Source organism: Panthera pardus, unplaced genomic scaffold, assembly GCF_024362965.1.
Source record: "Panthera pardus isolate Hobbes unplaced genomic scaffold, ASM2436296v1 HiC_scaffold_13, whole genome shotgun sequence".
In the NCBI taxonomy this organism is placed as follows: Eukaryota; Metazoa; Chordata; class Mammalia; order Carnivora; family Felidae; genus Panthera; species Panthera pardus.
The window spans coordinates 92,375,931-92,388,983 of record NW_026526688.1 but is presented as its reverse complement, the minus strand read 5'-3'; positions in this window follow the sequence as shown (position 1 = coordinate 92,388,983).

The window sequence follows — 13,053 nt, the reverse complement described above, 5'->3', positions numbered from 1 at the left end:
AATGATTTTCTTTCTGATCAAAACAGGAGAGGAGAGAGGGGTGAGAAGATCTTCCTCACTTTTGCTTTGAGTGTTTATGCAGTAAAGAGAAACATAGTGGTTAGACTTACTGCATCATCTTGTGAACATTGGGGATGTGAAGCCATCTAAAACCTGAAACATACACATGAAACCTACAAGATACAACCCGGTATAGACTAATAAACTAATGATTTTCCAAATAAAATAAAGATAATTAAGATAAACGTCAAATTTTGAAAAATTTCCCCGAGAATCAGTTATGTGTGAACTCTGTAAAAATTACTTCCACAAATCCAAATAAAAGGATTATTTGAACCAAATTATAACATTTCTGCTAAGGCTCCATTTACCTTGATATTATATAGATATAAAGGTAAAATCATTCTTCTCACAACCTAATAATAATTTACTTCCTTTATGAATTTCATGAAAGTGGTTTGCTTTTCTGCCATAGCATAAACATAGTAATATAACTTAGCATAAAACTTTTTTTTTTCCAAAAGATGGTGTTAGCATTAATTGCTTTTGACCGTAACCATATAGCATCTCTTAAGAAATGAGTTCAGATCGGCTCAAAGTAAACTATGACATTGATTTCATACCACTGAAGGTTGATCTCCTATTACTTTTTGAAAGAATTCCTCCTTTCTGTGTATTTCTGACTACATTCTAATGAATAATTAGATAACTTAAAGTATAAAAAACTTATTCTCTGCCACCACTCCCGTGCTATCTGGAAGTTCAGAATCTAAAACCTAAAATATATAGAAAAATTTAAAGATATAATTTAATCAACCAAAATTAATAGATTGCATGCCTACCAAAATCTTTAAATTGAAATAATATGCTTATACAATTATTAATGTTTATATTAAGGAAATACTCACAAATGCCCTTCATTATTGAAGAACACTTTGAAAAGAAAAAAATAGCACCGAGCTTACTGTTATCATTTTAGGAAATAATTAGAGTGTAAACACTTAACATTTTCCTTTCAAATTTTCCAATTACAAGAAAAGTTGTCATTGTGACCAGGGTTAACCTGTTTAAATATGCCAAGATATATCATATGGGTTTTAAAAGGAAACTCATTTCACTGCATTGAGAGATCAGTCTGATGTTGTCGCTAAGACATTTAGACAGATGATTATAGCTGTTCATTGAATGCATGAGGCCCATCTCTGCCAAGACTTCCTCCCTCCAGTCATGGATTAGTGACCTTTGGGCAGCTGCCTGTGCAAGAACGAAAAGATGCATGTGTCTCTGTCTGAAATCCTCTGTAGTAATTCTAATTGACTGCAGTGATATCTACTGGTGACAGTGGAGAAAGCTGACAGCTGCAGGCCCTGTTGTTGCAGCCAAAAAGCCACTCTTGTGGATATCTTAGATGAGTCTATTAAGTACTTTTACTAACTCAGCTGGTGAAGTTACTTTAGCTCACTTGGCATGAGTACTGGCCTGAGAATAGTAAATCAGCTCTTAAAAGTATCTCCTTGTCATCTGAATTGTAAATGTTCAGTGAGCTAATACTAATCCTCTTTTATAAATAGAACTGACCCTTTTGTGCTTTGGTGTCATGAAGAAAGTTTTTGCTTTCATTTTGCTAACTTCTCTTTTCCTTTGCTTAACCCCGTTTGCCCTTCTATGCACAGTAAGCGAAAATGTTCGAATAGCTCAGGATTAGATATCATAAAAGAGGACCACAGGTGAACCTCTATTATTGTTCTGGGCTTACACAGTAAAATGCTGTCAGGGGCTAAACGTGAAATTGTTTGTAGAGAAGAGTAGGGGGAATAAATCCACTGTCAGGAAATTTAGAGCAAATGAAACATACTGTTAGGTAACCCACAAGGAGCCACTGTTGTTAAGTAACATATATTGTCAACCTTTCCCCTAAATTATCTGAAGTTGTTCATGAGACCCTATCTTAGGTTAAGGGAATATGAAAGTTTGTTATTTTCTGGGATGCCTGGGTGGCTCAGTCGGTTAAGCGTCCGACTTCGGCTCAGGTCATGATCTCGCGGTTCGTGAGTTCCAGCCCCGCGTCGGGCTCTGTGCTGACAGCTCAGAGCCTGGAGCCTGTTTCAGATTCTGTGTCTCCCTCTCTCTCTCTCTGACCCTCCCCCGTTCATGCTCTGTCTCTCTCTGTCTCAAAAATAAATAAACGTTTAAAAAAAAAAGTTTGTTACTTTTAATATGCTATAACGAATCCCTGGGAATAAACTATTCCACTTGATTGCAATGATTTAATCTTTCTTTTAAGCCTGATTGAATCAGTATACACATTTCTTATATCTAACAATACATAAAATATTCCTCCAAACACCAACACAAACATCAACAAAGAAATCTGAAGACTCTAAAGTCCTGCTTTTAACATAGACAAATAATTTCAGGAGGCACAAAACTTCAACTTTTTCAGCAAAAAAAGCATACAATTAACAGAGAAGCTCAGAGAATTTTTTCCTATTTGAAATACTTGACAGAATTGGCTGTGTTTTATTTCCTTTTATATACTCACTACCTCAAACATGGGACAACAGAAATAGTAAATGCTTAATAATTCATTGACAAACAAAAAAATGAATAAATGACGTTTGTGAGTAGTAACACATTCTTGCCACTTCTGAGTTTAATTGGAAAGTAAAATTGGCAAAATCAAATTTGGATGCTGTGGAGAGATCTACAAAAATAAAATAATTTATCTATCCTTCCAGGAAGCCCTTATAAGTGAATTTAATTGCTTGTTTTATCTAATTAGAAAACCTCTAAATATCCCAAAGATTATTATGTTTCCCTCATTCATCACATTTTAATATTATCAAAGTGTTATAAATTACATGGTTTAAGCACTTTACTAACATAGTTCTGTTCAAGATAAGTAATATTTTCTCATTAAAAACTTCTACGTAATTTTTCCCAAAAAACCCATAGAAATCCTGTTCTTCAAATGTGTATCTTGTTACCTGGTTTAATTTTAAATTAATATCCTTATAATGATGTCTTTCTATAGGAAAAGCAGAGGAAGTCACTTTCAACACTGATACAGGTTTATAAAAGGATGAATAAAATTCCTTAAGGTATATAATTGGACAAAGCAACATGCTAAGGAGGCAAGCTGGTATTTAAGCTGGGTTTTAGTTTTGTGTTCTGAAAATCAGTGACACAAAGGCTTTCACTATTGCACATTTTAAAATATGCTCATTTTAAACATTTTAAGTAGTGTTCATTTAAAAATGCTCATTTGATTTGCCAAGGTCCAGTGCCCTCTGGAACACCTTCCCCGGCAGAAGCTGGAGGTGAAAAATAGTAAGATTAGGATAAAAATAAGAAACCGTAGCTGCAAGGTAAACAGGGCTACTTGGGCTGTTCTTGGAAGCACAAATTCCCAAGATGTCATCTACATGTCCCAGGCTATTCATAATGAAAAAAGCAAACAAACAAGAAATATCTATGGATCATAGCAAGGCATGTTTAAAAACTATTTGGTTGGAATCCAGAACTGCTGAATTGCTTAATTACTCAAATCTAACTCTCTAGAATGATCTCCTATTATATCAGTTTATAATGTCATTAAAATAGAAATCAAAGTGCAGAAAAGCATTCAGGCAATAAAGTGAATAAAATGCAATAGAATAATGTATATGGACAACTCATGTGCTTTTTAGAATTATGGCTGCAACTTGGATCTCATTTATCCTGTTATTTGTTTAGTGTTGTAATTAACAACAAAACTTCAAAATAGAAAGGTTATGTGAAAATTGTATTAACTCTGCAGTTATACATATGCATTATTTTTCTTAAAGGCAACATGGTATTCGGTTATTTATACTTTCAATTTTCTCATCAGAAATATCCATTTTGAATCTAGGGTTCTACTAGTTCAACTGTTAAATCCTCTGAATCTGTTACCCACCTACAGATACAGATAATAATGCTTAATAGTAACTGCTCACTGTAGTACCTTTAATTGAGCATTTGTATAATATTTTACATTAATAAATGCATTAACATTAATAACAAAACTAATAATAAAGTTAACCTTATTTCATATAAAGAAATTTAATAAAGAAAATGTTTTAAATTTAATAAAGAAAATGCTGCTAAGGTTAAGGTCTAGAGAGCACTTCATCAACCTTTCGCTTAAACATTTAAGAAGTTATGATTGAGGGGTTCCTGGGTGGCTCAGTCGGTTGAGCGTCCGACTTCAGCTCAGGTCATGATCTCGCGCTTTGTGAGTTCGAGCCCCGCGTCAGGCTCTGGGCTGATGGCTCAGAGCCTGGAGCCTGCTTCCGATTCTGTGTCTCCCCCTCTCTCTGCTCCTCCCCCATTCATGCTCTGTCTCTCTCTGTCTCAAAAATAAATAAACGTTTAAAAAAACGAAGTTATGATTAAAAATATTTTCAAAAGAAAAAAAATTACGGTGTCAAGTTGCATAACCTAAGAAACTCGGGGTGCCACCAATCACCATAACATACGGTACTCTGGAACACGGATCATTTTCAATAACACGTTATCAGTATGGATCACTAAGGAGGTGTGTCACAGAATCCTTTTGGAACAATACTTAACTTGTCACTATTTACCTTTTTTCTGCTGGAGGTGAAGAGGAGGGGTGATGGTAAAGTAGTTTTGGGAAACCAAGATTCCCTTGCATTTCCCTCTTAATGTTTCACCATGCATTTATCAACAGAACAGCTTGAAGAAGTCCTCCAGGGGAAAAAAAAAAATTATCACAAAATACCTTTTAGAAGTATGCCTGTATAGACGCTACTTTACAGACACGCAAGAAGCTAAAACACACGATTAAGAACAATGCAAGCAAAAGCTCTTACAGAATTAACTAATATCTAAATATCTAAACTAATGTCTAACATCTAAATTCATTTCAAGAAAAACACATAAGCTTATTTGACTGAGTTCCAACTTTCATGGGTACATTAGAATGATTATGTCAGCTCGAATGGATCAAAATCAGAGTAATCATATCTTTGACTATATTGAATAGTTTAAGGACATAATGACACATAACTTCAAGTTATTAAGAAATAAAGATTGTTCAAACAAACAAACAAACAAAAAGCACCTTTGAATATATCAGCCAGTGTGGCATAAATCCAATTTTAAAAGGCTCTACAAATTGCAACTGAAGCCAAAGTTTTGTGTAGGCTAGTCCTTGTGTGTTCACATTGTATACCATTCCATTCATCAAATTATAAGAGAAAATATTGTAAATGGAGATTACGGGTATTTTTGAATGTGAAAAACAACTAATTGGAAAGAGAGGAAATCTGACAGGGAAGGACGCCGATCTGAGAAGATAGCAAAGAGTAGTAAGATGACCCCAAAAAAGCAAGCAGGTAGGAAGACCATAAGCCAATAATAATGTAACTCAAGGGATCCAGGGAAATAGTTCATTGTCTACAACACAGCAATCAAGATGGGCCCACACAGAGACTACATACAAGTTGTGTTGTATCACAGCAGAGGAGTCTAGGTTCGATGGCTCAACACTTTTTGTAGCAGGGCAGAAAATAAGCCATTCCTCTCTCCTGGGGAACAAGGACTTGCCTAGTAGTCACATACGGCTTCCTTGACATGCTTAAGTGTCTATGTGACTAGCTACTGAAACTGCTCATTCTCAGGAGACATTTGGATCTTGCTGTTTGATATATTCAGCAAAGATGTGCAAGGACACACAGGAGCCAGGGCAGACCGATCTCCCAACAAGAGAGTAAACATTATCTGAACCAAATCAATATGAAGGATTTAAATTCTGTAACATATATGTAGCAAATTAAAAAAAAAAAAAGGCTGGCTGGTGTAATAGTTGGTAATCTTATGAGATCAATTTTTAGCCACTAGTTTAACTTTTGTTAATCCTCAAAGTATCATGATCTTATTTTTCAATTTTTGGATTTTGAGGGGAATGATTCACCTGTCGAGATGTAACCTAATTTATAGACTAATCATAAAGTATATACATATCAAATTGAAATATTTTATTTAAAATTTTCATAACAATGCATCACTGTGAGAATTCTGTATAAGGAAGATTTCACTGGCCGTAAATTCAAGTAAGTTTAGGTGAAAATTTGGTTATGGCCCAATTATTTCCTAGATAGTATGGCAGGTCAAACCATTATAAATTGGAATTGTATTATCTATTGGCAAAACATTATAAATATCATACTGTGAAAAGGTCCAATATTATGAAAATACTAATAGTGATATCAAAAATAAAGTCAAATGAAACAATCTTTGCAAAAATTTACGTGCAAAAAATTGAGAGTTTTTATTTTATTACATCACTAAATGCCACTTTCACATTCATTGTCTGGTGAGGGATAGAGACACATGAATGTATTTGGGATAAAGTGCAAATGTCTTATGTGTGTAGGCACACAGTGCTGGCATCACACAGGAGACAATTTAAACCACATCCTGTGGCTCAGTGGCCTGGGTGGCTCAGTCAGTTGAGCAACTGACTCTTGATTTCGGCTCAGGTCATGATCTCAGGATGCGTAGGATCAAGACCCACATCTGCACTGACAGTGTGTAGCCTGCTTGGGTTCTCCCTCTTCCTCTCTCATTGCTTCTCTTGATCTCTCTCAAAGTAAATAAATTTAAAAACAACAACAAAAACACCGTGTGGCTGTGATGGAGAGTGGCCTCTCCAGATATGGTGTTAAAGCGGCACCTTGTGCAGGCATTTACTGAATAGAGAAAGGAAAGAAGACACTTCAAAGTGAAGATACCATCTGAGAAACATCAATATTGAACTAGCTGAAATATATTGTGGAAGAGTGGTAAAGTTGGAAATTTTGGCTGCATCCCTAAACAGGGTCTTTGTCATAAAAGATCCAGGGATGAGTATGTTCTGGCTTAAAAACTTTATCCACAAAGTCATGGGAACTACAAAACAAAACAAAACAAAACAAAACAAAACAAAAACAAAAAACAAAAAACAAAAAACAAAAAAAACCCCCAAAAAACAGAATTTAGGAAAGATTATATAATACATTTTTTGAAATAAAAATTTTTTGTTCAGTCGGAAAAGGGATTCAAGGAAATCTTAAATCAGTTGATTTAAGAAGGAAATAGTGATAATTACATGAATGACAAATGATAGGACGCCTGTTTAGGTGGTAGCAATCAGATGGAGAGATAACGGAAAACACTCGAAGAGATGGCCTCATGAGATTCTTGATGGCCAATTGTGTGTTGAAGAATAAACAAGAGTTCAGGAATATTACTAAGTTTCATGTAGTTGGTATTATTACTATCATAAAGGCATTATCAACAAGATGGATGATTTATTGAAAAGATCAGATTGGAGACATTGTGGTAGACTGAATTAATGCTGCCCACTCTTCATTCTCTCTGTATTAGGGTTATGCAATCCTACTCATTGTTATACCACTTTCCCTGAACAATGAATTTTACTGACCTTATGCACAGTCCAATGAGTATTTTGGTGAAGGAAATGTCAGCAGACATCATTGTACCATGACTTCATCCAGGTAAAATTTTAAGTGTTACTTTGTAATATAGTCTGGCTCTTGCATCTACCGTCTTCCATGAGAACACCCAGATAGTAGTCCCAGAAAAAGAAGTCATCCAGCATCCAGTCAAGCTTAGCAGAGATACAAATGATCAATAGGCCTCACGTAGTACAAACAATATATGTCAATTATAATCCCACGTGAAAATGGGGGTGTTATCATAACAAAACCTAACCAATAAGCGAATGATGTATAGTTGAGTTTAACATGTCAGGTTTGAGTTACCTACTGATAAATCAAAGAAGAAATGTCCAGTAGGAAGTTGTTTAGGTACAGAAAGTATATAAAATATGAGGCAGTGGATGAAGAGAAAAAGAGAAAAATGTACCTCTCAGGTATTGTCAGGACAATAGCAAAGAGGATTATTAAATAAGTGCCCTTTTCTTGACACTAGATAAGAAGTCATCTGTAGCACCTCTATCCAGAGATGATGGTGTCACAAACAGCCCCAAATTTGTTACCATAGTAAAAACTTTCTTGAATCCAAGAAAAATGAGAGCAAGAATGCTTGTAATTGAGACATTTTATATGAGTAGGCTTGTGTTCAGTGAATTAGCACTGTACAATAATGACTTTTGGAAATACCACTTTATATCATTATATTCACCATCTCTCTAGATATATTAGATCCGTGGGATTGTTGTTGTTGTTGTTGTTGTTGTTGTTGTTGTTGTTGTTTTTAATTTTAAAATCTAACAGTGCCATCAGGAAAGTAGTTGAGTCAGTTTTATTACTGACATGATGTATTAAGATGTTTGACACCTAAAACATACTGACTTTCATTTGATTTCAATCTATTGTAGTCTTAAGCATCTGGTGAATGATAGCAGCCCTCTGAAACTTTCTAATGTGAGTTCACAACATTAAAGTGTTCCAGTGTCTCATTTTTAAGCAAGTTAAGTTCTTATTTTATCAGTAATGTGGATTAATTTTATCTCTTCCCAACCCTCTGACCTTCTAAGATTAATTCCACTGTAAAAGAATGAACCATTTATAGAATGATAACCTTGCCAAAATATAACTCATCTGGATTCTGGGGTTATTTATGCAAATCATTTCATTTTAGTATAAATATTCAAGTTAATTGGCAATTTCTGGAGGCTACATGGCCTATCTTTGCTGTAGAAGTCAGAAGTATGTCTGAACGTATGTTATTTACACCCAAACATTTAAGGAATCAAAACAATGAAAATAAAAAGACTTCATGAGTTTGTTATTCACTAGCACTTTCAGGAAAGAACAGTATCTTTTTTTTTATTTCAGTACCTCCAGCGAGTTCATGGCACGTAATAAGCATTAAAGAAATCATTGAAGAGTGTCTTTCTCAGCCAAGACATTTGAACAATGTGTGCAAGGATGTGTATACAGTACATAAAAAGTGCTTGAAAATAAATGGCAAAGATGAGATTTAGCCTATTTTATTAATAAGTTGATTGATAAAAATAAGACAATTAGTGCATAATTTTGAGATGTAGACAATTTTTTAGGCTGGCACCAGACACCCAATAAGGAGTATGTGCAAGGGGGTGTTCAAGATATACAAACTACACATTGCTGTGCAGAAAACCAAGTTATCCTGAAGAGGTGAAGGACGATAGTTTTACCCAGCATAAGCTGGAAGTCAGCTTTCAGAAATCCAAACTAGAAAGTAAATCACCAAGAAGTGAATTCAACTGTTCAGCTGACTTTTATAGCTAATCTGTTTGTAAGTATAGAGGCAAAGAATCGTTACATTGGAATGTTTCGAAATTAAGAATGATGTGTAGGATCAAATAGAATAGGATTCTTACACTACAGTAGTCTCTCTCTATAAACTGTCAACTGTGTCTGCCTCTCAGAACAAGATAAGTTTAGTAAATGCTGGTGATAATAAAAGAAGGACAAATCCTCTGCAGATTGAAAGAATCTTCCAGGTGGATCTTAGGGAGGAAATACCCTTGCAGTCATTTTCTCTTGGGATTCTGTCTTCAATTCTGCTTAAGAATATTAATATGGCATACACAGATGTTTTGTGAGGTTACTAAATATGAGTAATTAAAAAATTAAATTTTAACTTTTAAATTAAAAAAGTTTTAAACAATTTGGCATAGCAATTTTATGGTTATGGACATTAAAACAAATACATGTATACAAGTTGCAAGAATGGAAATATAGCTCCACTTTATCACTAAGTGATCCATACTTTGTCTTTACTTTTTGATGGTGACAAATAGCACAATCTGCAAAGACAGAAACGAAAAAAAAAGTAGCAGACAAACAAAATGCCTAATTTAGGTGAAGGATACGATACAGAATCCTGCACTTTGTTATATGTCCTGAAACACCGAGAACTATGATTCTTCAGATAGGAGAGGAAATTAAATGACATACTGTGGGTTATGTCACATATGTTATTCTACTTAATGATCATACCAATACTAATGACATTAGTATTTGGGGTGGGGGGCACCTGGGTGACTCAGTCAGTTAAATGTCTCACTCTTGATTTTGGCTCAGGCCATGATCCCAGGGGTCATGGAATGGAGCCCTGCGTTGGGCTCCGTGCTTAACGTGGAGCCTGCTTATGCTTCTCCCCGCCTCCCCTTCCTCTGCACCTCTTCCTTACTCACACTCTCTTCCTCTCTCTAAATTTTTTTAAATGACATTACTATATTCAATTTTCAGACAATGAAACTGAAGCTCAGAATGCTCAAGGATATTGTGCAAAATCATATATGATTTTGCAAAATCATATATGATTTTGCAAAATCATATATGATTTTGCATGCATGCAAAAAAGTTTGATGTAAACCCACCTCTGTCTTATTTTATTAATGCAGCAAGGGTTTATTAATAATTCAAAGTAGGTGAGGAACTGTTCTAGGTAAGTACAGATCCAGTAAATTTTGGAATTTCCTGTTTTATTTTTTAAGTAAATTATTTCACCTTTTTGAGTGTCAATTTCTCCATCCACAAAATACAGATAATTCTATCTCCCATTCACATTTAAAATAATATATATTAAATTGTTTTATAGATTATTAAATGCTATTCAAATATTAGTTTAAAGTAAATAATCGGTTTCATGTTTTTGTATTAGCATCGGCAAATATTTGTACCTGCAAAGATGAAGAATAAAATTTGGAGAAAGCATTCAACAACTATATACAATCATCTTAGTCCATTTGGGCTGATGTAACAAAATGCCACAGGTTGGGTGGCTTATAAACAGCAAAAATTGATTTCTCCTGGTTCTGAGGCCTGGGAGGTCCAATATCAAAATGCTGGCAGATTGAGCATCTGGTAAGAGCCTGCTTTCCTAGACAGGATATTTTTGCTGTGTCCTCACATGATGGAAAAACCTAGAGATCTCTGTAGGGTGTCTTAGAAAGGTATTATCCCCAAGCCTGAAAGCTCTGCCCTGATAACCTAATTAGTTAAAGGCCCCATCTCCTAATATCATCACTTTGGGCACTGGGTTTTCAACATATGAACTTCAGCATATCAACATATGAATCAGACACAAACTTTCAGACCACACTACCAATAGTAATACATAAAGCATCTCTGTGGGAACAGGACTTGCAGAGAGGAAACAATAAAATTACTTTGAAGGTACTTTTTCAATTCAGGACAGGTGTTTTCAAAGTTAGGGTTAGAAATGTGTAATTTTTCTGGAGATCTGGATAGACTTGTCACATTAAATAATGAAAAATTTGAGTTGAAGTATTTCTGGCCTCTGTTTTTGCAGTGATCTGTAGGGTGGAAAATGAATCATGGCAGTTCAGAAATAAAGAGTTTAAAGTGGGCAAGTCATTAGGTAACAAGTGAGGTTACTAAGAGAGAAAAAGAAAAAAAAAATGACAGAGAGAGAGAGAGAGATGAAAGAAGAAAGGAATACAGGAAAGGGGAAAGAAAATGCAATGTAGCAGAAACAACCAGTGAAAATCTTAGTATCATAGACACTGTGCTGATTTGCTGTGTAGGCAATTTTCTCAGGTATGGACAACGCTATTGTTTGCATAATACAGAAACTGTAATATTACAAAGGCATTATAAGGTGAAATTGATACTGTCCATGATTTAATTGGCTTTAATATGAGGATCAACAACTAAGATCTTCTAAATTATTATGCTGACTTTTTGTCAGTCTTTTCATTAAAGTTTACATAATGCCTTAAAATTTTACACATATCATGTTTTAATTTTTCAGAAAATACCTAAATTCACACAATAACTAAGTAAGCAATAAATGTTACTGTTGAGACCCTACTGACTATAATCATTTACATATCTATAGTTCAGGGATAAAGTTAAGGAGTTATTGCTCTCTTTGAGAATTATTTTGTATCATGGAGCCAAAATTATAAGGCATTCTTCCAAAATAAAGAAAAAAAAAACCATAATTGTTCTTATGGGTAGGGTGGGTAAAAATGAGGGAAGCAAGCATTTAAAGTGAATGAATCCACACATTAATAATTTAAGATTATTGTAAGGAATCAGTCTTTGTTTTGCTATTTATGTATACTTGAATTCTTAAAGAATTTATTTTGTGCTATAATCAATTAATTATACATTAATGACTAGTTACGAAAAGCAAAAGCATCATCAATTTTAAGGAATTAGAAGGGATGTTAAAATTATATATTTCAGTGGACTTAAAAATTTTATAGCATCAACACTAATTATTCAGATGATATCTGATATGAAAAACTGATTATATAAAATGTAAAATGCTGAGTGAAATAATTTAATGTGCTTTCAAATATGTAGGTCTAAAGAAAATTAACAGAGCCCAGGGAACAAAATGGAATGTGGTTTCAGAGATATTATTAATCAGTTAAGTTGCAGATGCCATTAGGGAATAGATAGAACCTAGGTACCACATCTCTTTCATATAAATATCAGGAGCTTGTAAAAGTAGGGAGATGAATTTGAGAATACACAAAGCTAATCTCAAGATGAAGTAAATATCTGGGCAAAGGTAAATAAATAAATAAATAAATGCAGGTCAGAAAGGAAGTTTTAAGCCTGCTTTGTTATTTGGTGATGTTTAAATGAATGAATGAATGAATGAATGAACTTTTGAGATATAATGAGCATTTTAAAAATGACTTACCACTGTACGTTCTAATCTGTTACTAACCTAGGATTTTTAATTTAAGGGTAACTGGGTATGCAATGGTCCCAGGAACCTATAAGATCAAGTATAATTTATTCTGGGGGAATCGTGATGAAAGTCATCCTCTAGAATTACCATACATAGACTAACAATAATGGACTCACAATCAGAAATTACAAAACACAAAGGGAAATTGCTCAATGAGTAAGACTCATCTGAAACAACTAACTAACCAAACCCACAAGTACTTCCAAACTTAAATACATTTTAAAACAATGCAACAATCATGTTTTTATGTTTAAAAAAGTAAAATAAGAAAAACAAAGTATAAATTGAGCACCTTAAACTATTATAAATGGTGAGGCA